This window comes from Vanessa atalanta, chromosome 8 (genome assembly GCF_905147765.1).
Source record: "Vanessa atalanta chromosome 8, ilVanAtal1.2, whole genome shotgun sequence".
Lineage (NCBI taxonomy): Eukaryota > Metazoa > Arthropoda > Insecta > Lepidoptera > Nymphalidae > Vanessa > Vanessa atalanta.
In genome coordinates this window covers 4,882,438-4,909,031 of record NC_061878.1, presented here as the reverse complement: position 1 = coordinate 4,909,031, position 26,594 = coordinate 4,882,438, and the positions used below count along the sequence as shown (strand labels likewise).

Here is a 26,594-nt window from a genome sequence, read left to right as displayed (position 1 = left end):
CTCATTTCTTTGAACTAACTTAATCAAATTCAATAACGCTAAATTGTACTCCGACCCTGTAATATAATTACACTTAGTTTTTTCAACATTTAAACAATTAACTTTAAACCGATAACACCACGCCGTAACACACACTAGCTTAGAAAGATCTGAGTACTTATGTAGCAAATCAAAATCAATGTCATTCACACAAACAAAAGCTTTAATAACACGCCTTTCACTATTTATAATATTAACTTCACTATCCCCTATGTCATTAGTCATAGACACAGGCCACTGATCCCGTGACAAACGTAACCAAGGAGGCCCTTGCCACCATAGGTTGTATGAAAGTAACTCTGAGGGTAACATTCCTCGCGAAGCACCGTCCACGGGGTTATGAACCGAAGCAATATGAAACCAATTTTCAGGACTAACATTACACTGACACTCACTGGCTCGATTAGCCCCAAAAGTTTTATATTGATGAGATGAACTCTTTATCCAGGACAAAGCGATAGTAGAATCAGTCCACGCAAAAACTCTATCGATTTTTATTCTATCTTCGAACACGTTCATAACATATTTTATCAAACGAGATAGAATTACTGCAGCACACAACTCCAACCGTGGTATACTAATCCTTTTAAGAGGTGCAACACGAGATTTCGACATAAGTAAATACGTCTCACTGCGTCCATTAGCAGCAGTAACCCGAAAGTAGACAGCAGCAGCGTAACCACGCTCAGAACTATCTGAGAACCCATGAAGCTCAATCGAAGCTGCAGTCGTCGATACAAATCGATTAATTCTCACACTCGACAAGACTGAAAACTCCTTAGTATATTGTAACCACACTTTTTTAAGATCAACTGGTAAAGGTTCATCCCACGATAAACCACGCACCCACAATTGTTGCATCACACACTTAGCAAACAATGTGACTGGGCTTAACCACCCTAAGGGATCGTAACACTTAGCAATTTGAGATAACACTGCTCGTTTGGTACACTCACACGAATCGAGTCTAACATTATAGTGGAACACATCATTTTGTGGATTCCATTGCACACCCAACACCTTGATGACACTTTCATCTTCTGCTGCAATAAAATTCACACTAAGTTCCTTATCACATTCAGGAATATTAATCAACACAGAAGGATTGTTACTTGCCCACTTGCGAAGTTCGAAACACCCTCGAGAACATAAAGCTATGAGTTCATCCTTTAATTTTAGTGCAGACTTCAAATCTGCTGCTCCGCTCACGATGTCATCGACAAAGATATCGTTAACAAGAACCTTAGCAGCATTTGGATAATTGTGCCCTTCATCAGAGGCCAGCTGTTGCAAGGTCCGTATTGCGAGATACGGAGAAGAAGAGAGGCCATACGTGACCGTTCGAAGTCTATATTCACGAACCGAATCAAATGATGAATCTCGCCACAAAATTCGCTGATAGTCCCTATCATCTTCGCTTACCAATATTCCTCGAAACATTTGTTTTATGTCCGCTACAAAAACTATCTCATGTAACCTAAACCTCAAAAGAATAGTTTCAATATCCTTCTGAAGCTTAGGCCCCACCAACAAACATTCATTAAGCGACACGCCATTACCCGACTTCGCAGAACCATCGAAGACAACACGTAGTTTAGTCGTTGAACTAGACTCTTTTATAACACAATGATGTGGAATGTAGTTAGGCCTATAACGAACATCCAAATTAATTTTAACCAATTCCATGTGACCCGAATCCAAATAATCCTTCATAAAATCACTATATGCCTTTTTCAATAATTCATTTTTGTTTAACCTTCCCTCCAAAGCTAATAAACGCCGCAAAGCGATATCCCGCGAATTACCTAAGTCCGGTCGATCAGTTTTAAAAGGCAGTCTAATTCTATATCTCCCATTCTTTTCACGAGAATGAGTTGAAACAAAATGATCTTCACAGCGCCTCTCCTCCAGACTTAAAAAAGAACCAACAACTGGTTCTGATTCAATCTCCCAGAACCTTTTCAAAATTGAATCGAGGTTTTCATCAGATATAAAATTAGACATAGATACCTTCTGCAGGTTCTTTAGATTTTTATTTCTCACCTCTCCCATAACCAACCAACCAAACACACTGTTGATAGCATAGGGACCCCCACACGCACCTACGACACGACCGTCTCTTATGATAGAGGGAAACACCTCAGCGCCCAACAAAATATCAACCTTAGATGGAATATTAAATTTTGAATCGGCAAGCTTTAATGGTTTTAAATGATCCCACTGTTCAATAGGAACATAAACATTAGGTATAAAGTTCGTAATTTTATTTAACACTAAACATGACACAATCTGAGAATTATCATCACTATTCTCAGGTAGTATCTCACACGACACGACACCATTCGCCTTACACACATTAGACATACTGAGACCACACACTGGCACACACACCTGCCGAATCGGTAAGCCTAATCGACGAATGAAACTAGAGGTTACAAACGACGACTGTGAACCGGGATCCAACAACACGCGAGCCATCTCGCAGGAGCCGTCACGTCGCCTCACTCGAACCACGGCAGTGGACAACAAAACTGTTCCCGAGCTCGCACACACAGAGCCTTTAAGGGACACCACAGCCTGTTCTCCGCTGGCATTCACACACTCGCCAGACACTCGCCGTACACCACTTTCGTTTTCACGAACACGAGAACACTCTTTCTCATTCACACTATCTTGCTTAAAGTGCAAGAGTTTATTATGTGACATTACACACTTGTCACATTTAAAGTTTGATTTACACTCATAGGCAACATGATTACCTGATAAACACAAAAAACACAATTTATTTCGCTTTACCACTTTCGATCTATTATACGGAGACAGATGCAAAAACTTAGGACATTTATACAACTCATGATTAGAATAACACATTACACACTCATTATTATTTTTAAATCCGGTTGTAAAAGAAGAAACATACTTATTCCCGCTAGCACTCTTAACACTCAACACCCTACGCATCGAACCTTGACTCGACGCTTCACAAGCACGTATTTGCTTATCTAAAAAATCTAGAAGTTGAACATATGTCGGATATTCGCGATCATTTTCTAAGGACAATTCAAAGCGACGTCTCGACTCACTATCTAATTTTTTTAACACTAAGTGAAGCAATAAAAAACTCCATTCACCGGTAGGAAAACCTAAAGCCTTCAATGCACTTAAATTTTCTACCAAATGATTTCTTAAACGTTTCATACCTTCGACGTCTATGTCACTACGCAACGAAGTTAAATTCAACAATTCATCCATATATTTATTTGCGATACGACGTTTATCGGAGTATCTTTCTACAAGGGAATTCCAGGCTACAGAAAAATTATCGGATGTTAATGATAAACATTTAATTAAATTGTATGCTTCACCTTTTAAACTTCCACGTAAATATTGAAACTTTTGTATGTCCGATAAACTATTATTACCGATTATGGTTGAATTAAAGAAATCAAAATAACTACACCATTCTGAATACTCACCGGAAAACGTTAACAACGGCAGCTTAGGTAACCTAACACTTGTATTCGGAGCACTACACTTTCCACAATCAGATTTACGCTCAGAATTATTATCACTATCACTACGCTCAATAATTGATTTACGCTTTAAGAATTTATTATATTTCGCACGAATATCGATCACTTTGTCCATAAAATTATCACGGATTTCCTCCTGTTCGGATTCTACAAATAATTTTTGAGATATTAAAGTTGATTCGATTTTAGTCTGTGTTTCTTCAAACTGAGAACGAATTAAGTCTAAATCACCATAACTCGCGTCGAACTCATCAACTAAATCCGAACTTTCGTAATGCAACATACGGTCTAATTGCTTAACAAGAAATTTTCTATGAAATAATAATTGATTTAAATCCATATTTAACACAATACAATTATTATTTTACAAAACACGAGACTAGCTAAGGAATAAGATTTATATTCAATTCAAACTAAAAAACAAGTTGTCCTAAGTAAAGAAACACAATTATTATGACACTAAATAATATAATACTAAACTTTTTAACTCGACAGCGTTATAACACGACGCGTCCGGTCTATATTGTGCGGTTGCGCATCGACCGACAATATCACAAAATATGAAGGTACTTCGAAAAATAATCGACTAAATTATTTTTATGTAAAATTACACTTTTCTACAATGCAAATAATACGCAATTAATATAAATTACGTAATGTTGTAAAGCGAAATAAAAAATTAACACTATTTTAAATTACACATTAGCTCCTAACGAAAGTATTATCCGTTTCTCCATGGAATGATTTTGAAGTATTAACACGCGATTTAAAACACACAAAATCGCCGATTTACACTAAATTTTAAATCTCAAATTTGGCTACGAAGGACCAAAATGTACGCGCGAGAGAAAAGTGGACTGTATTTTTGGTATAAAAGGGTGTTACCTCAAAACTCTGGGCTCGGTGAAGACACGTTCTTCTTGGGAGCGCTCCCTTGGTCTTCATACACTCGAAGAACACAGCCAAAGGGATGGGTGATATTATAGGAGAAGGATAAGTCCGTTACACAAGCTAATTTCAAAAGCGCGGCGCACTCACATAACACACGTTACCGCGGCTCACACCAGAAGGGAAGAAAAGAAAAAAAGTACGTCATACGTCAAAATCATTCCATAGACAAAACATAGACGTTTCAACGTACGCATACACCTAAATACGCTACAAGCCATGTTCAAACTCTTGTTTAAAATTACTTATTAACATATGGCACCATTTGTTTTACACAGAAGTAAAATCGTACAAAACAAAATATTGTTTAACATATTTCTAAAAATTCATGTTTGACGATAGTTTAATGTGCTTACTTAGATCATGCTTGTATATGTCGGAGAAGTAGTCGGGTTTACAGCTTCCATCGCAGTGAAACGCAATCAATATAAATAATCTTTATTAGTTCTGTTAACAATTTATTGTCTTTTTTTTAAAAAATGTGTCAATGCAATATGGCGTTGCTAAATCAATACCCGTTTCTAACGCGTCCTTTTCGAATGAATCAAACGGATATTCACAACTACAACTTTTTATTATAAATTAATGCAATTACTGTAAATTCATTCTTAAAATATAGTTTAATATTAAATATGAATATCTATTTGGTTCTTATTATTAAATATAGCTCTTAATTAATTACAATTGAATTACTTAAAAAATAATATAATATTTTTATTACATAGTCCGTTATGACACATTATAGGTGGCGCTACAAGACGGATCCAAATTAAGTTTTACTTATTGAATAATAGTGTTTTACAAATTTACATAATAAAATATAAACATTAAAATGATAATTGACAATATACTTATAATTATTATTTTATATTATTAATATTTTAAACCATTGCCGATAAATGGCGACTTGCGCCCATATATACATACTGTTAATACAAAAAATTAGCATATACTTGTTAACTTAATTAGGTATTAATTCAATCCAATACAAATTAGTAAGGTATTTTTGAAGTAGCATGCCAAAGAGTGATAAATAATTAAATTCAAATTGAATTAAAAAATAAGAAATATTTCTGTTCTAAATTAATTTTAATAAATTTTATTCCCTGTATAAAGGTTTCAATAAAAGTAATAATTATATTGATAGTAACATATAATATCATAGTTATATCTATCGTACATTGGGAATAAAAAGAGGCAATTTCCAATAAAAATACAATCGTAAACAAATATTGTTGGCAAAAAGTTTGATTTTCTTTTGTATTTGTTGCCGAAGTGATTTTATTATTACGAGAGATCTCGTGAAATATCTATAAAAACTTCAAAGCATGCGATATCAAACTCGATTGCGATCGATTTAGGTACATACGTTTAATGTTTATGGGCATTATTATCGACTATATGATATATAGTTATGCCCATATTATCTATAAAATATTTAAAATGTACACTTTTTTTTATATATAATCCGGGTACCTATTGCTCGTCTAACATTGTTAGTTTTCATTACAAAATACTGTCAGGTAAAGTTCGTAAGACGCAGTAAAGTTAGTAAGATACTTCAAAACATTGTATAGTTTCATTTTATAATTGTATTTTCTGTTTTCTTAACTTAAATATTAAAAAAAGAGCAGTGCCGTGGGACATTCGGCACGAAGTTGCTGTAAATAAATAAAATATAAATGAAATTGACAATACTAATGAAGATGACAAGATATAAAATTGTTATTAAAAATTCCATGTGAAATAATACAGTAAAAAATTAGTTTATATTTTAATGATTTTATATAAAAGCGAAAGAGAGAAAGGAATGAGATGGAACGATTGCGTGGAGGGGGCATAATGCTTTTTTTTTTTCTAAATCACTCAACTAATTCTAATGCGATTTTCATTAACAAAATTTGTAAATATTTTGTTAAAAAAAGTATGACGGTTTTTTATTCAAAAACTGTTCTTACTATACATGGCTAATGTGAGATTAATTTTAGGAGATATATCGAAACAATGTACTAGAAAATGTGAGGTATTAAAGTGGTTACAAAAAAGTTCACGATAGCTTGTGTCTGTCTTGTGAAGAAAAATGATAAGAAAATTTAAGTTATTTTGCAAGGCTGTTTTCTTCAACTCATTTGGCTAGACGTGAAAATTTTATTTTAAATAAATATCTATTTTTTTTACCCACGTGATATATTTTCATCAAAAACTAGTATATATTACAATATACCTGAAAATATAAATGTTTTTTTTCTAGATTTGACATTGAAAATTAAATATTTTGTCTCATTATACTTATTATATAAGCGCCTCGAAATCCATAAGTTCAACAGAATTCAGATCAATCGGATGTTTTGTCAACACGATAGTTTATCGGAGATAAATATGTCAGTTACCTTGAAAATTTAATATAGATTAAAATTGTCTTTTATACGCTATTATTTAAGTGAATACTTTAGAAGGTATCGCCGATTACGTGCAAACAAATAAATTTGCTTCGAAACGAGTGGTTGGACAACTACCTATAACAATAACATTTAGTGATTGGTCCTTAAAATTACCCAAATTAGAATTTATAAGCAAATTATGACCCAAACAAATTTTTATAGCATTCTTATTTCTCATTTATGACATATTATAAATAAACCTCAATAAATAAAGTCATATCTACTCGCTAGTATACTAATTATAAAGGCAAAACTAAAAAATATATCTTTAAACAATATTTGTATGTTGAAAATGAATAATTAAAGCACTTACTAATAACAGCAGTCTAAATTGAACACGCGTGTTAACAACGCGAGAAATTAAATCAGATCACTGACCGTATGTGCAAATTGAAATCGTTAGCCGGCATGTGAAAATGCTTTTTATACCGAATTGGAATCTTTGATGGGTTTGAATAATTTATTCTTATGAAGGTTAAATAAACGTGTGTGAAATTACTGAATGTTAATTAAAAAACTAATAATTGAAATGTTGAATTTGAGAGTAGGTGCCTTCGTAAGTAAGTTTTAATATCTCAATTAAATTTCTTAATTCCAATCTATACATATAATATAATAAAATTGGAGTGTCTGTTTGTAATATTAAAATAACCGCTTTTGACTAAATGCAGTTGTATGTTTACATGATACATATACCAAAATAACATTTTTTTCAATTTTTGTTTGCCTGTCTCTGAAACGCATGAACCGATTTTGATGGGACTTTCATTGGCAAATAGCAGATTTAATAAGGAGTAATTCAAACGCGCACGAAGTCGCGGGCACAGCTAGTTATAATATTATGGATGAATAACTAATACATACTGTAGAACATATGTTTATCCGTCTGTATTTTTCATGCAAGTCCGACGAAGACAAATCTTTGTTAAACAAAGTTTCAGACTGGGGCCGTCTAAACCTAGTCCAATTCAACCCCAAAAAGACCCAATTTTGCGCGTTAGCCGCTAAAATTCAGAACATTCCCATTGCTACCACAACTAGTATAACGAATACTTGGCGTTGATGTTTGGCGCCTCGTTCAGTTCCGTGGTCAATAAAAATCAAAATATTTTTTATTCAAGTAGGCTCTTAAAAGCACCTTTCAATTGTCGTGTTACACTGTTGACTTAAATTAAAAGCTACCACCGGTTCAGAAAGTAGATTCTACCGAAAATTTTAATGACGATACCTCATTAACCCGGATGTTGGGACAAGAACACTACATTAATAAAAGTCTAAATTTAGAATTTTTAGATTCTTGGGATTTCCTTTCTTTTAGATAGATTAAACGAGCGCTGAAGTACAGGGTTGATGAGAGGTTTTAGCTAAAGTGAAACATATTATATTTAAGAAAATATAAACCTTCCACTGAAGCTCTGCGTAATTTCTATGAAGAACTTTTGCTGCATTGGTTTTGCGGTATGATTTTACAGATTGTTTGTTGCGTCTTTTATAGAATACTAATGATAACCCGCGGCTTCACTTGCGTTTAAAGTTGTTCGTCAGGCGTTTGGAGTTATTTTAGCAGTTAGAATATTAGTAGGTAAGTTTTTGTGTTAACATAAATATAAATACAAAATAGCTTCTGATAAGTAGGTTTAATCAGATAAGATTTTTAATAATAGAATAAAATGTATGAAAATAATATGAAATTTTTATGCACTAAATTGTGATATTTTTCCTATTCGTAGGGATTAAAGTTTTTTCTATTTGAAACCAGTAGTACCAGCGGTACCAGTTCAAGCATAAGCTTTGAAAATCCATAACGTAAACCGGATTTACCTGGTTTAACTGGTTGGTAACATTTTAACGCACTACTCAAATGTGATGATATCTTTCACTTTCAATTTATCAAATTTAAATAAAATAATTGATTATTTTTATGTAATTAAACAAATTATCAATCAAATGAATTCATTTTATGTATTATTTTTTTTCTTACTCTATATATTCATCAAGTACACATACACTCGTATGTGTACTTGATGAATATAAAGAACCGAGTTTTTTTTGTGTTCTCAATATAATTTTAGAAACCAAGGCAATAAAAAGCAGAGGGCTCATTATTGTTATAATAATTTAAGCAAATACAATATTGTTACACATACAGCACTTATGCGAGCAGTCTCAAGATTCAATATTTGGAAAAACTCGTACGCAAAAAGTTTAAGCAGATACGAGATGGTACGCGAATTGAAGTTATCTGTGGACGTGGACCGGATATTAAGAACGTTTTACTTTTGATGCAGACGTGCAAGTGTTTTTCACAAAGCGTTTGTTCCACAAATCTCGATGGATTTCAGAGTATTATGTGGTTAAGAGGCAAGAAAATTGTGGATCCGAAATTAGCAAGTATATAAAACACATTAATGTATAAACCCGGGCAAAAACCACTTTGTGTCCATGCGGTTATTTTTTGTTAATAATTCATCTCGTTCTTGGTGGTTAGCAAAGCGTGCAACGTGGAAAAATAAACTTCAAACCTACTCAAGTCGACGATCCCTTTTAGTATTTAAAGATTTGGTACTTTTAGAAGTTCACAGCGTTAATTTGGTACACTGATTTAAAAGCAAAAATTAATAACAATTAATTTTATTGTTAGTATACTGCTATAAGGAGACATTAATAATAATAATAAATATACAATGTCTATATGTTGGAATACAATTAATTAATTCGTATATGTATTTATTTAAGCACCTAATGTTATTAATTCTTATGTTGTTAAATAATATTTGATACATTGTTTCATCTTATTGGAACTTAGTTAAATTCGTCAACGTATTCGGAGCGAAAATTGCACGGATGTCCGCTTTTGTAAGAATTGCGAACAAAAAAAGCTATACTAGATTCAACGACCTCTTTTGCTGCGATATTGTAAGTGTACGAGTAAGTCACAAAAAGTCTGTAGGAAATTGCTACGCAAAAAAAAAATTGTGATTAGCCAACGCAACGAAATTATATTATTTAAAACTTACACTATAAATTCTCAAATTATGGCAAACATAATACTGTCATTATATATCGATTTATTTGTTGATAATTACAGCAAACTATTTTAATCTTCTCTTTTTCGCGGCCTACGTCACAAACACCTAGATATATAAAGAGTACCCTCATCAGTTGTCATGCAGTCAAATGTGTAAGACATGTGACATGTGATCAAAAGCGTTATTTCATTACGTCAGCATTTGGTACACACGTAATAGTTTATTATTTTATTTTTGTTTAAATATTTTATTTACGTTTCTTCCCTCTATCTATTAAATTTATCTGCTTGCTTAATTTATCAACAAACAAGCCAAATTATCGGAACTAGAAACTTGAAATTCGAATAGCAAATACACTTCCTAATGTCGGTAGTACTAAGGCACGAATTTTGGATATTCTCTTTGAAAGCGAGTAAAACGTGACACATCGGAGTTAAGTGAATGAGAATTACAACGACTATGAGAGGAGCTCCTGACACTTAACCATATACTTTTTACGCATACATACCTACGCAAAAATAAATCCAACTAAGATAGATTTTAAACATTACTCCAATAATTGAAAAAAGCCTAGACTTACTACTAACCTATTTTTAAATAAATTTTCATATGATTCCATATATATTTATCAGAACGAATATTCTACATTAATAAATACATTTTACTATTTTGTAATATGAGTAGAATTGTTTATAAACATGAAGACAATTCAATCATACTCAGGTCTGCTGAAAACACAGTGAATATATTTGAATTATTAATCTTAATTGATATACGAATTATTTTAAAATATGTTATTGTAGATATGAGAAAACATTTACAATTGTTGTAATAGTCCACTCATTTCCAATATTACAATCATTTTTATGACATAGTATTCCTTGATTATTTAGTATTGGTTTGGACCTCAAATCATAACAATCTTAATTTATAACCTTCAACAGTATTGAAAATCGTATCAAATTGAATTTTAGAACAATATTGTATTAAGAAGGAAAGAGGACGTGTACATAAAAGATCCCTTATAGATCTATTACATTTCTTTAAGAAGTTGCCACCGCCTTCCTAAGCCTTTAAAAAATAAAAAATACAAAAAAATCTACAAGGAAACCATAGCGAGGAAACTTTTGTATCCATCTACCGTGAAACAATATGTAGAATAAATTCCAAACCTTATTTAGAGTAGCCCTGGTTTATTAAAAGACTTCCACTGATATAGTTTACAATAATAAAATAGTTTAAAGTAACTAGACTTTAATGAAAATATAACATGTATTTTATTGTTAAATCAATGAAGTACAATATATATATTATGTACATTAGGACGAGTGACGTTGAATGTATTCTAAAAAATTAAAAAACCGTCACAGCGCATCCACGGCTAAAAATATTTTTTAACCTCAATATCGTGTTGAGCGAACAAAATGGAAAAAGTGTTGATAGAGCGTTATAAAGCCGTTTATATATAGAAGCAAATGCAAATGTAATATGATAAAAATGTGTTTAATTACATGTTACAATGCACTATTAAAAATGAATCCTTTTAGATTCAGCGAACATATTACACATTAGTATAATTGTTATGTACGTACACGTGTATGTACTTATCAATGTATGTGTCTACTATAAATGAGACGACTTATTTTTAAAAATGCGTTACTAAAAAGACTACTAAACTAATGTACATAAAATTAAAAACTCGTACCAAAAGACGAAGCGCGTTTTTTTTAGGCTCATTTGATGAAAACTGACTACCACCGCCGATGGACATCTGCAAAAGGGACTAGAAGGCTGCAAAATTACTAGGCATGTCCCGTCCGCTTCACCTAGCATTAAATAAACCATAAAAAAGGGAAGAATCAACGAAATTCTAAAAATTAATTGTTATAGTATAACAACCGAGGGACAATTCCGCGTCGACTGGTCATAGTTTCAGACCGATACGTTCAGTAATTATCTATATATATATTATCTAAGTTATCAGAATAGAGAGAGCAAAATAAAAAACTTATTATGCACGAAGCTGTTCGATCTGTCTGATTTATAAATATGAAATTACGATCGATACTAGCAACCTCACTCACGGCTAAAAGCAAATCAAATACTCGTACTTATTGACCATTCCATTCGCTTTCAACTTATAAATCAAAACGTTATTTGGATCCATTACCCCTTATACATTTATTTTATTTTATCTCGTACTGTAAATGCTGTATGCGTATAAAAAAATTATTAAAATACATGAACATTACATGTCAAATATCGAATGTAATCGATTAAAATAATTTGAAAAATTATTACCCTAAATTCATAACGAATTATTAAAAACTTTTTAAATATATGTTTTAAATATATCTGTAACGAGAAGTATGTTGATTATTATATTAATATTATGATATCTCTTTTAACCAAATAAATATGTACTTTATGTTACATTAACTGTAAAAGCCAATAAATTAACATCAGATATTTGTGGTGATAACTACCGACAAATAATAAAATCTTTTCATGTATAGTATAAACTTTAATATAAAATGTGTTTTACTATTCAAAACGTCGATTTCCTAAAAGATCCTTGCAATATAATATGTGCAAAGACAATTGCTCTCTGAATCCTTAATAAATATTATTATTAATAGACATAATGTACCGTTTTTGTGATATTTGTGAGTCTTAACCGATGATACTGAGATCAAACCCGGGTAAGCACCACTGAATTTTAATGTATTTGATTTAATTTATAATTATTACCACCGAACACTTTATGTAGAGTTTGGAGGTGAAGGAAACAATCTTGTGGAAACCTCGCAATTAGTGGATGAGATTCGTCCACATGTATCCTAAAACTCTATAAGAGGACAAATTAGATTTTTATATTACGGAAAAGTATTATGTGTGATAATCTTACATAACCTTTTTTCCATAACTATCAGCACCGCAAACAAATTCTAGGATACAGACCCTTAAATAAAGTATTGAAATTGTTGCATAACAATTTTTAAAGCCTTCAAAGAAATACAGAATTCGTATTGTGCTAACGAGTGCCATTTTTATTCAAAATATTTTCATATCACGCAAAGGCATTATTTAGCAGTTGTTTTGATTTCGATTCAAAGCGATAACATTTATTCGCCATCGCTTCAGCGATTGTTTGCCTTTTCAACACATAGCTTGTTAGGGGCTGGCGTTTCTAGAACGTGCCTTTTATTTTTATCTGTTCCACTTGTAACTAATTTCTGGGTTAACTGGCCATTCTTTTACCCATATTAAATACTTAACTAATTTATATTTTCATATGTTAAATACAGAAACGTATGAATAATTTATTGTATGTTCAGTCATTTTGCAAAAAAATAGATGATCTTCTATTATATTACTGTTACCTATATTAACTTGCAAAAATAATAATGAACTATTAAAAAAAGGATTAAAACTGCAAACGAATCGTTAAGGCTACGTTTTAATCCTTTCAAAAAACAATGCGATTCGAAATGCAATGCTTCAAACGTAAAAGTTACAGGGGTGAAAACCAGAGAATACCTCAACAAATCCAGCTGACGGGTTGGGCGCGGCGACACACCCGGGACACGAGACTCGCAGCGATTGCCAGTGCTCTCCCGGACAGCGTTCCGGACGCTCGCTTTGTGAACCTTTCAATTTATCACGATCGAACTTCTTCGGAACATAAATGAGTACCGACCGGAAAGCAGCTTCAAATATTTCCGATTCGAAAATGTGAAGTGCTCCATCGTGAGGCGACCCGATAGAGCAACTATTATATTAGTGCCCTGGATTATGCTGTGGATTAAAGGATTTAACGCTGATTTATACGCACTTTAGTTGAATTGGAATTGGTAATTACAATTACGTTAATAAAATAAATCTAGATGATATATATAACCATACAGTATCTTATCTCAATATTAAACAGTAAAAGTAAGTGCAATTAATTATAATAATTTATAAGCAATGGTAAATGGTATTATAAGTATCGAGTATAAAAAATCGAATATTTTAAAATAGTATTAAAAAAATTATGTAGTTGTGTTTTAAGCTTGATAATGTCTAATAAATACCTACGTTCCATTATTTCGATAAAATCTATATATCAACATTAACAAAAATACAAGAGAGAAATGAAACTGGCAAATTTTAATTATATATTTATATTTAAAAAGCAAATTATATTAAGTATTCAAATCTCTACTGCCAGTTTCCAAGTAGGATTTTTCTTTCATTTTAAATAGTGCTTCGTTTTATCGTACTTTTCATAGCATAGCATTGAATCATTGTCACTTCACTTTATAAAGCCATCGTTTTGGGTCGACAAAAACGAATTACCGATTTCAGTCTACGCTTGTAATTCTTTTCTACTTTCCTAAATTTTCCATTTTATTTTTTCTGATATTTTTCTTGTAATGTGTATGTCATTTGTATATGTTACCATGGTAATCCTTCCTTATAACATTTATTAGTAAATAAATAATTTTATTAATTTATTTATTCATTAATTGGTACAAAAACAGAATACATTAAAAATTACGACTTACACAATGTTGAGCTAGATTACATTCCTAAGCGTGTTTACACGGCTTGCTGAAAACAATTATATTAATACAGTCAGGTGTTCTTTTATATATATTAATCAAAAAGTAATAAATTAAACTAATTAAACAACTTATTATTAATATATATTATGTCACCTGTTATGAATCGATACTAATATTATAAATGTAAAAGTAATTCTGTTCACGGCTAAACCACAGAACCAAATATGATGAAATTTGGTACGGACATCTAACCCCAAAGAACGACATAAGCTTTTTCTATACGAAACACACTGAATACTAAACCCCAAAACCACCCCAAAAACGCAGTCGTATCACGCGAGCGACTTCTAGTTCATAATACAAATAATTTGCGTTTTTATGCTTGATAAAAGTGTATTTACGCAAAATTACTCTTTTTCATTAAACGAATAAATGCTTAATCAACTTTAATAATTTAACTAGTGGTAAGGCGTTAGTAGAAACCAGCCTTTGTTAATATCTCTCATTTATCAGTTATATCGCTAAATAGCAATATATACTTACTAATTTGAAGACACAAGAGACAAATGTTTCATAAAAAAATATGACCATCAATCATCAGAATTTAACCGGTACTAGGGCTTTGAGTGGTCCCATTGGGATTTATATAGGTACCACCCACTCACCAATGCTCCAATTCCAAAACAACCCTGTTTAAAGGTTAAGTTAGTTAAATTAATTACAGGCACCGGAAATGTAACATTTTAGATTATGTTGGTTTTGAAAGTGTATGTACAATTTCCTAGATGACTTTTCCAAAATAAATACAAAATAAGTATTTAATGCGGAAAAGTATATAATAACAATTTTCAAAAAGAACTCTTTTACGCAACTATATTTCGAGGTCATCTAGAACAGTTACAATATTATCCTTAACAGAACATGTTCATGCTAAATAATGACGAGACATGACATAGTTAAAATAATATTGAATATAAAACAAATCTTTTGTCATGATTTTAATCTAGATAGCTAGAGCCACATAAACAGATGACTATGTAGCTCTAGCAAAATACCGCAGTAAATAATAGCAGCAACTGATTTTTGAGAATTTTCCATAGCTGCAAGTTACGATAAATCTTCATTATTAATGTTTTCAACGGAGTACAAAACAAATAAATAATTCATGGATCAAATAGCACTTACAAATGACTTTAAATGTGTATTCTTCAATTGTTACTTTTATCTATTTCGTCGCACGCATGAGCACCTCATTTTACTTACAACAATAAAGTACAATTTTAAATAAACATAGAACCTCTTTATGAATATTACACTATTCTAAATTTAAATGATACGTACTTTAACGCATTATAAAACATTTTTTTGTAGATAATGAAATAATATTTATATTCTAAATATATATGAAATAAAAAACATAATAACTGACAGCCTTTAAGAAGATGGCAATTCAAGTTTCAATCATATTTGCTCAAGTTATAATACTTTATATTTGCAATTACGTTAATTTATAGTTTTGTTTTTTAGACGTGGATATGCGAGCAAAGGGATTTTTTAAGTTCCAATTATTTCTTTTTCTCGTTAATTGGTACCGGAAAACTTAAAAACTAATATCTGTTAACTTATGTACATCTTACACAGCATTTCCTCTTCTTTTCCAAAAAAGTAATAACAATTGTAATAAAGAAATATATTCAAAGTTCCCTTTGAATTTGTTATCAATAGTTTTTTTCCTAAGCTATAAAATCTGTTATAAGATTTTTTTATATTATTTCCAACTTTTAATAAAATCCAAACTCAACTTTTAAATTGGATCAAGACATATATATTATATGTACATATGTATGTGTTTCAGTTCATTAAACTGGATGTGGCGAATCCACGTTACGAAACGCGGTCGTATTGCCCATATTAGAACTAGTGACGCAATAAAGTCGAACTGTTAAAGAAAAAGAACTGAAAACGTTCCTGCAATTAGTGTTAGTATTAGTGAAGTGCTTCCTTTCTTTGCTATAAAAAATTTACCGTTCTTGTAGATATCTAGCAGCAAGTATATAGATTAAACGCTAAAAACGTATATACCTAATATATTATGATAATAAAATAATACTAGAATATTCAAAGTAAAAAAGGGGTTAAACCTAATTATACGTTCTATAATTACAAATGATCAGCCATAAACTCAACCATAATCATTAAAATTGAGGGAAAAATATAGGATTTGATAATTATGAAATATCATGTTTCTAATTATTTGTTTCCTACTCTTATTTCCATTTTTAAGGGTCTTCTACCCCTAAAGGAAAAAGGAACCTGTATAAAATTACTTTGTTGTCTGTCTGTCGGTGTGTCTGTATGTCCATCCGTCCAGTTCGTCTTTTTTTTCAAGAGCGCGTAAAGTTGTACAGTTGAAATTACCAAATAAATAGATCTACGTAATCACAAGATACGGCCGTATTTGTCGCATTTCCCATACATTCGCAAAGGGAATATAAACCTATTTACTATATAAACCTATTTCATTGCTAGGGTAGTTCCTGTTGACCTAAAATCATAAAAATTAGCAAGAAGCAATATTATACAGACACCCAAGTGCAAGAAAAACATCTGAAAACAGTAAATTTGTTGTTACATTAGTCTGCTTGTCTATCTGTCTGGTGGTACGGAACCATTAAAGCCCTATTCCTGATTTCACTGGCCCGCTTTTTAGTTTTATTTTATATATATATATATATATATATATATATATATATATATATATATTTATATTGAATACACTAACATAGCTAGCCTATACCAATACCTACCAAACAAAAAAATAAAACTCTATAAGAATTTAGAAGAATTGATAAAATAATTAATTAAGTCTGAGTAGCGTATAAAATGTTAACAAAATTGAAAAAGATAGAGAGGATAATTCAAAGCCTTCTACAGTCACGGACATACCAAGCTCTTAATCTGAGAGCAGCGGTCGACTGGTATTTGCATTATGAATAAGTTTTGTTGACATTTTATAACGTACTAACGACCCGCTTTGACGTTGGACGGGTTTAATAAAGGTTTTATGATCAAACATATTTTTTTATAATATACTTATCTATAATTATTATATATCTTATATTGATCGTCTTAATCACTACGCCCATATCCAGACTATCTACCAAATATTGCTAATAGATACGTGACATGCGTGTTACATTGATTGTGGTTTTTTTAACAAATATTTCTTTTGTGGTCACTCTTTTCTCATAAACAAAAAATCATATAATTATGACAAATCTTTTAAATAAATATCTATCTGTCAATAACTACAATCGACCTCCTATGGGTTTCGTAAAAGCTGTCTAAGGCATTTTGTTGTGTTGAACGCATCCATCAATGTTGTCAGCACTTAGCTCTATAATACCCAATACGATGACAAAAACAGAACGCACCAGTAAAATGAAAACAGAAGTAGGGTATTAAAAACCTATTAAACCGTATTTCTTGCAGTTTTATAAAATTCTAAATAAGTTCAAGCAATAATCTTTCGCTATGAACTATCGCGGAATATCATCTATTTTTTTAAGCACAATCTCATTTCGTAGCTAATAGTATATGTTAGTAGGGTTCATATTACAGCGTAATGCAAGATGAATAAAGGGCGGGTTGTCGGCTCGACAGGTAAGATCAGAAATACGAAACTTTATACTAATAATATCCGACCCCACCTTTAAGTCGCAACAGAACGTCCGGTAAATACGTCGATAGTATTATCAGATCCACCTAATATGAATAGTATGTAGTACTGAACTCCATATGCCAACATATAAACATTTTTCGGGGTGATAGAAATCTTCTTTAGACCCAATATGAACCTGCTCTTATACTTTTGTATAGCCAGTTCAAAAGCCAGAGTTGGCCATATTATATCGACTATGAATTCTGGATTGACAATTTCCTTTTCGGCCTCATGATATAATCAATCCTCTAAGTCTCTTAATATTCGTATTATTAATTAGATAAAGTGATATACAGAAATTTCCTTTTTACAATATTACGACGATGTTATAACAATATTTTATCGATGTATCTATTTTCTCCTATTTAATCTCTCTACAGTGTTATAATATTTGACAGGGCCGAGATTTTTTTTTTAAATTACTATACTAATATTAAATTATTTCATTTAAGCGTATAATTAAGTCGAATCCATCCTTCTAGACAGCTAGTATAGTCTAAATGCAAATTAAAACTATTCATGCCAAAAATAAATTGTTAGTTTTCTTTTTATTTTGTAAAGAATATTTGCAATGCCTCAAATTAATTAAGAAATTACTAATATTCCTACCCCTCCTTTTAAGCTTATCACTTGAGTTAAGAGTGGGTACGACAATGGCCCAAGGGGTCAGGATCGATCCTGTGACTTTTACATCGCTAGGCGGCCGGTAAATCATAGCTTATAAAATTAGTTTGAGTTCATTTGTAAGCGCGTCTGGAAGATAAGATACGCGTATAATTTGAGTTAAGTGTTAGAGTTTTGCCGAAAGACAAATAGATGAGAATTAAGAACGACGCTAATGATGTCTGTTCAATTAGGAACGTTGTTAGGACGTCATTTATCTTAAAATACGAATGGCATTTACAAATAGCTGGAAACGAACTACCTATTTGAATACTAATTTATAGGAGAGCAAACTTAAAGTTCATTTAGTGTACTTAAATATGGTTTCATTTAATAGTTAAATTTAATGTTACTTTAAAATAATAAACACTTGGTCGCCTTCTTTTGTGTTTCCCTGACAACGTGTTTGCAACATTTAAAGATATCAGTAATTAAGATGTGAAAGAGTAACAAATTAACATATATAATACAATGACTTTCGCATAAATTTAGTAAGTATTTATGATGATAATATACAAACAAAACAAAAAGCAGCTGCTAATTAATTCTACCGTTTTTTTTTTTATGAAATAGGTAGGCGGACTGACAAATGAGCTACCCATAGACATTTGCGCCGTAAGAAATTTTAATCATTCCTTACGTCTCCAAAGCGCCACCGACCTTGGGAAATAAGATATTATGTCCTCTGTGCCTGTAATTAAACTGACTCACCTTCAAACCGGAACACAAAAATACCAAGTTACCATGGTACCAAATTGCTGCTTAGCGGTAGAATATATGATGAGTGGGTGGTACCTACCCAGACTTGCCCTATCAAGTAAATTATAGTTGGTCAAAAATTAATAAAAAATATACCATAATGACTAAGGTAAAGTTTATATATAATATTGGACATTATCTACCGCACTGAAGTATACAATGAATTCGATAATCATAAATACACAATACAATCATAAATGTACATATACAATACATGTACTACTGTATTTACATTTCAGTATTATATCATATACGAATCAACTGACACTGTTAGCAATTCGCTCGATGACTAACTTCTAGATATATTAGCCTGCTTGAAAATTAGGTATTGTTTATTAACATTCCTTTTAATAACTGTATGATAATTAAATAGGTTCTTTACTTTAACATCATAAATTCTAATAATGTTAACAAATATACTTAACAAACAAATATACTTTAATATGGGTTTAAGTAATAATTTAAGTCTGAATTGATAGTTTTACATAAAGTTACATTTTATACTATATTAATTCACGCTCATGACAATTACTCTAAAAATATAAGATCGAGAAACGTGCTTTTATAATATTCAATCCCAATCCCAAGGGAGAGTTGAAGGCGTATCAAATGTGGTGACATTTTCCTATACCTTATATATTTATAGGTTATACTTTCAAATTGACATGGATCTTTATTTTATTACAAAAACACAGAATATGTATGCCCATGAGAATGAAATGAGAAATTTGTGTCAATTCACAAAACAATCATATTTTTTGACTTTTCACGTGACTTAAAATTTTTCAAATATTATATTCTTTACTACTTATATAGATAACTGATAATGTTCGGATTTTCCAATATTAACTCCTATAGGGACCCTTTGGAGTTATATCTAACTTTTAATGTTCGCGATTTATATTATACATTTTATGCTTTTTTAATGTTTTCTATTTTATTCGAAGTTTCATCGGTTTTCATGTGTCGAGATCATTAGGTAACCGGGAGATCAAAGCGTTCTCAGCCGAACAAAACCCAAGCACACCTACGTAGAGAGCTATTATAACCCTAATAATATTATAAGAAAATATAACTTTAAAGGAATATTGGGCTCATTATAATAGCGATGCCTACATCGAATACTTCATTTTTAAAGACATTTCATGTACAGACACGATTTCGTTACGAAGTAAAGTAATCTATACAAGTTCATAAATCTATGTATCGTCACGTTTTCACAAAATTTAGTAAATATAATTATATAACGTTTAAACATAATTATGTGACAAGATCCTAAAGTAAATTACGATCCGCTCTTTGAGACACGTCTATCACTGTCTATAGACTACGGACGGTATATGATTTCAGTAAATTATGTTTCTATGTATTTTCATCTGTTCTTATATATTTTCTAAGCTACCTATTATAATTTGCCAGATGAGGTATTAATCTATAAAGCATCACCTAGAAAGCGTGATTCCATGCGCCTATCTTTGAACATTACTATAATTGAAATTTATAAATTGTCTACTTTTAGATGAAGAATATTAATTTAATCGATGGTAGAAGAGAATGTCTCATACTTTGACTATGACTTTTCCGTTGTTAGATTTTAGTTTTTAAATATTTTTTACTTAATAAAATAAGAATACAGTGATAATAATATTATAAGAAGTAAATATGTATACAGTCCAGAACTAAATAAATGTAAGGGTAAAAAAACATTATATATACATACACAGCTATAAAAAACGTGTGCTATAATATTATTTTAAGATAATGAGATAAAATTTATATATACTCAAGAATAAAACTTTATATTGTTATAATTTATACGTTAATCCGTTTCAATAGACACTTAAAACCCGACGTTCATTATGCAATATCACTAATACGGTTTCAATTTGTCGCATCAATTTTAATGCAAAATGCAAATGGAAATTTAATTCATATTCTACTATTAATTTGACCATAATATATTGCTTTAAATGAATATCCTAATTATCGTTTAAAAAAGTAATTCATAATAACGAAACAGTATTAAAATAAATGAATGGTGAAAAAGACGACTGTTTTTAATATATCCTAATTCCAGCTACTAAACGACTGCTTGGTTCAGCGTTCATTAAATTTTAGAAATGTTTTTTTACACGCTTTTATTTAACTCGCAATATTTGTCTGCTTAAGTCAATTCTTGAAAACTGAATTAGTATCACTTGTTCTTATTCTATGGAGTTGAAATTTTACATGTTTGATTATAGTGTATTTTTATTGTAACCATGGCCTGATATTTCACCCATGATTGATTCCACACATTATTTATTTAAATGCACTCTATGATCTAGAACATAATGTCTAGGTCGAGGCATTCCAGCGTTATTAACTTTCGTATATACTTACAAGTAATAACATGTATAATAGATAACCATTACCCGGTACAGGTAGCACTAATTACGGCTTAACGGATTTTGTGCCTCTTAAAAGTTCGCATGTCAGCTTTACGATTGTTCACATCTATTTTTCTGTTTGAAAAAATACATATATGTGCCAACACTTGTATATGTTTCATGGTAGTCGGTAAAACGGTGTCGCGGCTTCCAAGTTACGTGTATTAGGAGTTGGAACACTTTGAATGTCATATACAGGTTAAAATTATCGCAAATAATCACCCCTATCACCTCCTAACGGGAATACGTCGAATTACCAATAACCCTGTATATTGTATATATTATATTCGGACACCATTTTTTTTTTTTTTGTTTAACGAGGAGGAAATGCATTTACGTATGCCGCCCGGTCGGGGGACCGGGACGGGTATGTGGGACTCAACCGGAAACTAATGCCCCGTGCCAGGGCACGCTAGTGATAATGCCCTGTCCTACCCACTAAAACCATCCTCGGGTTTCCACCATGCCGCCGAGTGGTGAGGCCACGGCATCGCCAAGGGCATGCAACCGCGACCCCACCAGAGGCAGCCGCCGTAAGGCGGCTGAATATTCATGGAAAGCGCGCCTAGTGCGCGCCTTCCCCCTCATCCTCCACGCGGGAATGTGGCGAACTCCCCCGAGTCCGCCACTGGAGGCTGGGCGTCAACGAAGCTGACGTCCTGCGGCGGATAAGATGGTAGGCTCCGCTGCTGACCGCCGGTGTAAAACACCTGGGAGGCTCGAGTAGCGAGCCCTTCCACTCCCTCCTAGCCAACGAGGCCACTCACATGGTCCGCCCTGACGCCGATCAGAGACGTACCAGGAGCAGCCCCGCGGCATTCCTCACGCCAGTCTTAGACGTGGCCGACGAGCAAGCTCAAGCCGGCCCCGTTGCCCAGGGTACACCACGAGGAGGTGACTGACATGTACCCCATATTCGGACACCAGCCGTAACCTGAAAATTATATATATAAGGTAGAATCGCAATCAAAATTTGTATATAATATAAATATTACATTTTAAGAGTATACATTTAGATATTCGTTTCGTACCTTGTCTAGTAATTCTCTCGAATTAATTTTATCGTGTTGACGCTTGTGTTCCAGTATTAGCAATGGAATGAATACATTTTACAAAAATGTATTGAAATCAATATGACATTAAAAAGTATGGCAGACTTTTGATAAACCTAATCCAGCAATTTGGATATATGTACATACATATAAAATCACGATGAACGATTGAAATTCTAAGAAGGCGCGCGTTTTTCATCTAAAAAGACGAATATTACAAACAGCATTTGCTATAAAACACGAGATATTCATAAATTGTATACTCTAAACTTTCTTGTGAAACAGTCTACCTATTAGTGGATAAGAAGCGTAGTATGTGAGATTTGGGTGAATATAACATTTGGATTTTAATATAAGATCATATGTATAAAGATAATTGTTTTTGTTGAAAATAAGATCTTAATCATGTAAAGGCTTAGAAATGAGAAATTGACCTTTTTCCCAAACAGTGAGTGATACCCTTGTATATATATGTATGAATCATCTATACGTGTGTATATAACTGATCCTCAATATAAATCCTCATATAAACACTTGGATGAATTTAAGTGAGTCCTTAGGTGGTTAATAAGGAGGAGGAATAAATAAAATTCTTATTTCATCTGGACGAAGTCGGTACAGAGAGCTCTTATTAATACATATAAAATAGCAAGTAAAAGGTAAATCTCATAATCAAAGTAATGAAGGATCGAAGGGACGGATTGAAAGAATTGCTCATATTATTACAATAATCCTAAATTCACTAAATCAAGTTTTATATTTCTAGGAAAATAATTTAAAACTGTGTAAAGCTCTATATAATTATAAATCTATAAATAGCTAACTTAATAATAATATATATATTTATTATTTAGTCATTATGCGTTACTTATTTTTAATGTCCTCAAAGTAAGCTTAGTATGTATCTAGTCAAAGTAGTAAAGTCATGTAAGCTTTTCAACAAAGTCAGCAGCTTTGGTAAAGTTGCGTTCATGGGTGTATTTACTTAGAGTTGCCTACACGAACTTTGAATATTTCAGAGAAAACACATGTATCGTCTTAGACTCGTAATTATCGTTAGGATTTATTTTATTATATAGCTAGGCGGACGAACAAATGGGCCACCTGATGGTAATTGGTCACCACGGCCCATAGACAATGGCGCTGTAAGAAATATTAGGCATTCCTTACATAGCCAATGAGCCACCAACCTTGGGTACTAAGATGTTATGTTCCTTGTACCTATAGTTACACTGGCTCACTCACCCTTTAAACCGAAACATAACAACACTGGGTATTGCTGTTTGGCGTTAGAATATCGGATAAGTGGGTGATACCTACACCAAGTAAAATTCGTTTTTTGTTTAAATAAAGAATACATTGTTTTATTTTGTATATCTTTAGATTTTAAGTAACTTTATTATATGAGGCAGTTTTACTGTTGTCGTTGATTGTGCGATTCCGTCTGAGTGGAAACCACCCACTCATCAATTATTCCACCGGCTAACATCAATGCTCTGTTTTGCTGTGTTTCGATTCGAAAGATAAGCAGGCGCGTGAAATTAACTAGCAGAAGAGCTATGGTATTCGGAGTGGTTTATATTTCTAGCCAGTGTCAATGTGCGAATGTCCTTTTACTAAACAGTTATCCATAAAAAAAAATATTATAGGACCATTTGTATTTATTTCCTTTTAGGATGCTCATAGTAACTGAAAGTTTTTTTACATTTAAAAAAAAGATGCAATAGAAGTTTCATAACTGTGATAATAAATTAAAAGATTGTAATGTAACTAACGAGTGTTCCCTTGGATATTAGTCGTTTCTAGTGTGAACACGCTATTTAAACAAATTAATGATGAACAACGTTCTAAGAAACGTTCAGTGGTCCTCTAAGCTAAGTCCGGCAAGCTGACTACTCGTCCAATGCAAAGGCACACAGTTCACTTTAATTTTTTGCAGTGGTGCCAAAAAAAGCTAGTTGTGACTGCTTTATTCGTTATAAAACAAAAATATTCTTATCCTTGAGTGTGCTTCGAGAATGTATTTACATATTTCTTTAGAAACCTTTGTTTAGCAATCAATCATTGCTAGATCTTTCAGATTTTATCACAGATTGTAAATGTACTCATAAGAAATTGTCCCAGTTGCCTGGGGCATTTTTCATGTACATCTTCTTAAACACAGAATATACTTGGTATTCTTATACGTGACATTAAAATCCCCTGAGGTGCTAGCTTTCTTGCAAGAATATTTTATTTGGCAAGTATTTCTGGAAGTTTCTTTCGGAATATATTTTCTCTATAATCCTATATTTTTTTTAGAAATACATTTTTTCCCATTCAAAGTAATATGATTTATGTAAAATTATAAGTTTAATTTTTTTAAAGAGTGAATCTTATGGATTTTTTATGATGACTGAGCTTCTCATAGAGATACTTTTTTCAAGATGAAGGTTGTATTAGTAGTTCACGGCTTATAAATAAAAAAAAATTGACAAATACAAAAAACATCTTAAATAAAACATATAAAATTTTTCGATATACCTTTTTTGCTCTCGTCATATTCTAGGATTAATTATCTTTAACTTTTACGAATTTTATTCCTGTATAATTGCTTTGTTTTTCGTTACGAAGGGAATGTAACTCGGGATAGTTTGTTAATTGCACATTCTCGTTAACTTCTAAAGATCTATCTTTCTTTAGTTTTTTTGACGATAATTTAGTTAACTAATTTTTGTATTTATTTTTGTTCTAAATTAAAAATGTTCAAAATGCTTCAAATATACTACTCACAATAAACATTTATTAATATAACAATACCACCATAAAGTTCTTTATTATTTACCCAGCAATATCCGTCATACTAGTTAACGTCTAAGGATCTTTGAGAACAATATAACTCAGTTTTTAAAGAGCAAATTTTTTCATCGTCTTTTGTCAGATATAGTTTTGTATTTAGTAACTTGGATCTTTTACGTTTTCCTATCGATATAAAAAAGATGTTAGATTGTTTATTTTTTATATTCCCAACAGATGACTTAATTGTATTTTTTCACAACCAACGTAACACTGAAGCCGAATAATCAGTATTTATTTGTATAACTGATATAGCAAGAGTTACTAAGAAAAAACATATATATTCTAAACAGTAATTTTTTTATAGTAATCTTTTAAACTTAGAAAAGTCAAAGCATTTTACTATCAGAAATACCTATTAATATATATGTACATAGTAAGCTTTCGATATCAAAGGAACTTGAATGTGATGAAATGATTTATGGATGCAGCACTATCAACAATGCGAATATCGGAAACAATTGTGACAACGATAGGTATACGTACATGCTCTTGTGGTGGCTTTCTAACCAATAGAAACACGTTTTGATCTAAAGGCAGAACCGTAATAGGAAACAGAAACAATTTAGTTTGGTACAGGCTATAAACAATCATT

The 26,594-nt window shown here is 31.7% G+C and overlaps 1 protein-coding gene across 1 annotated transcript in view; it reads left to right on the top strand.

The window, feature by feature from the left end:
• The first annotated feature begins 13,610 nt into the window (after nucleotides 1–13,610).
• LOC125065902 overlaps nucleotides 13,611–26,594 on the top strand; it is a 34,186-nt gene continuing 21,202 nt past the window's right edge. Inside the window, exon 1 of the mRNA XM_047673760.1 lies at nucleotides 13,611–13,844. The gene's annotated coding sequence lies outside the window, so the exon portion shown is untranslated. The remainder of the gene's footprint in view (nucleotides 13,845–26,594) is intronic.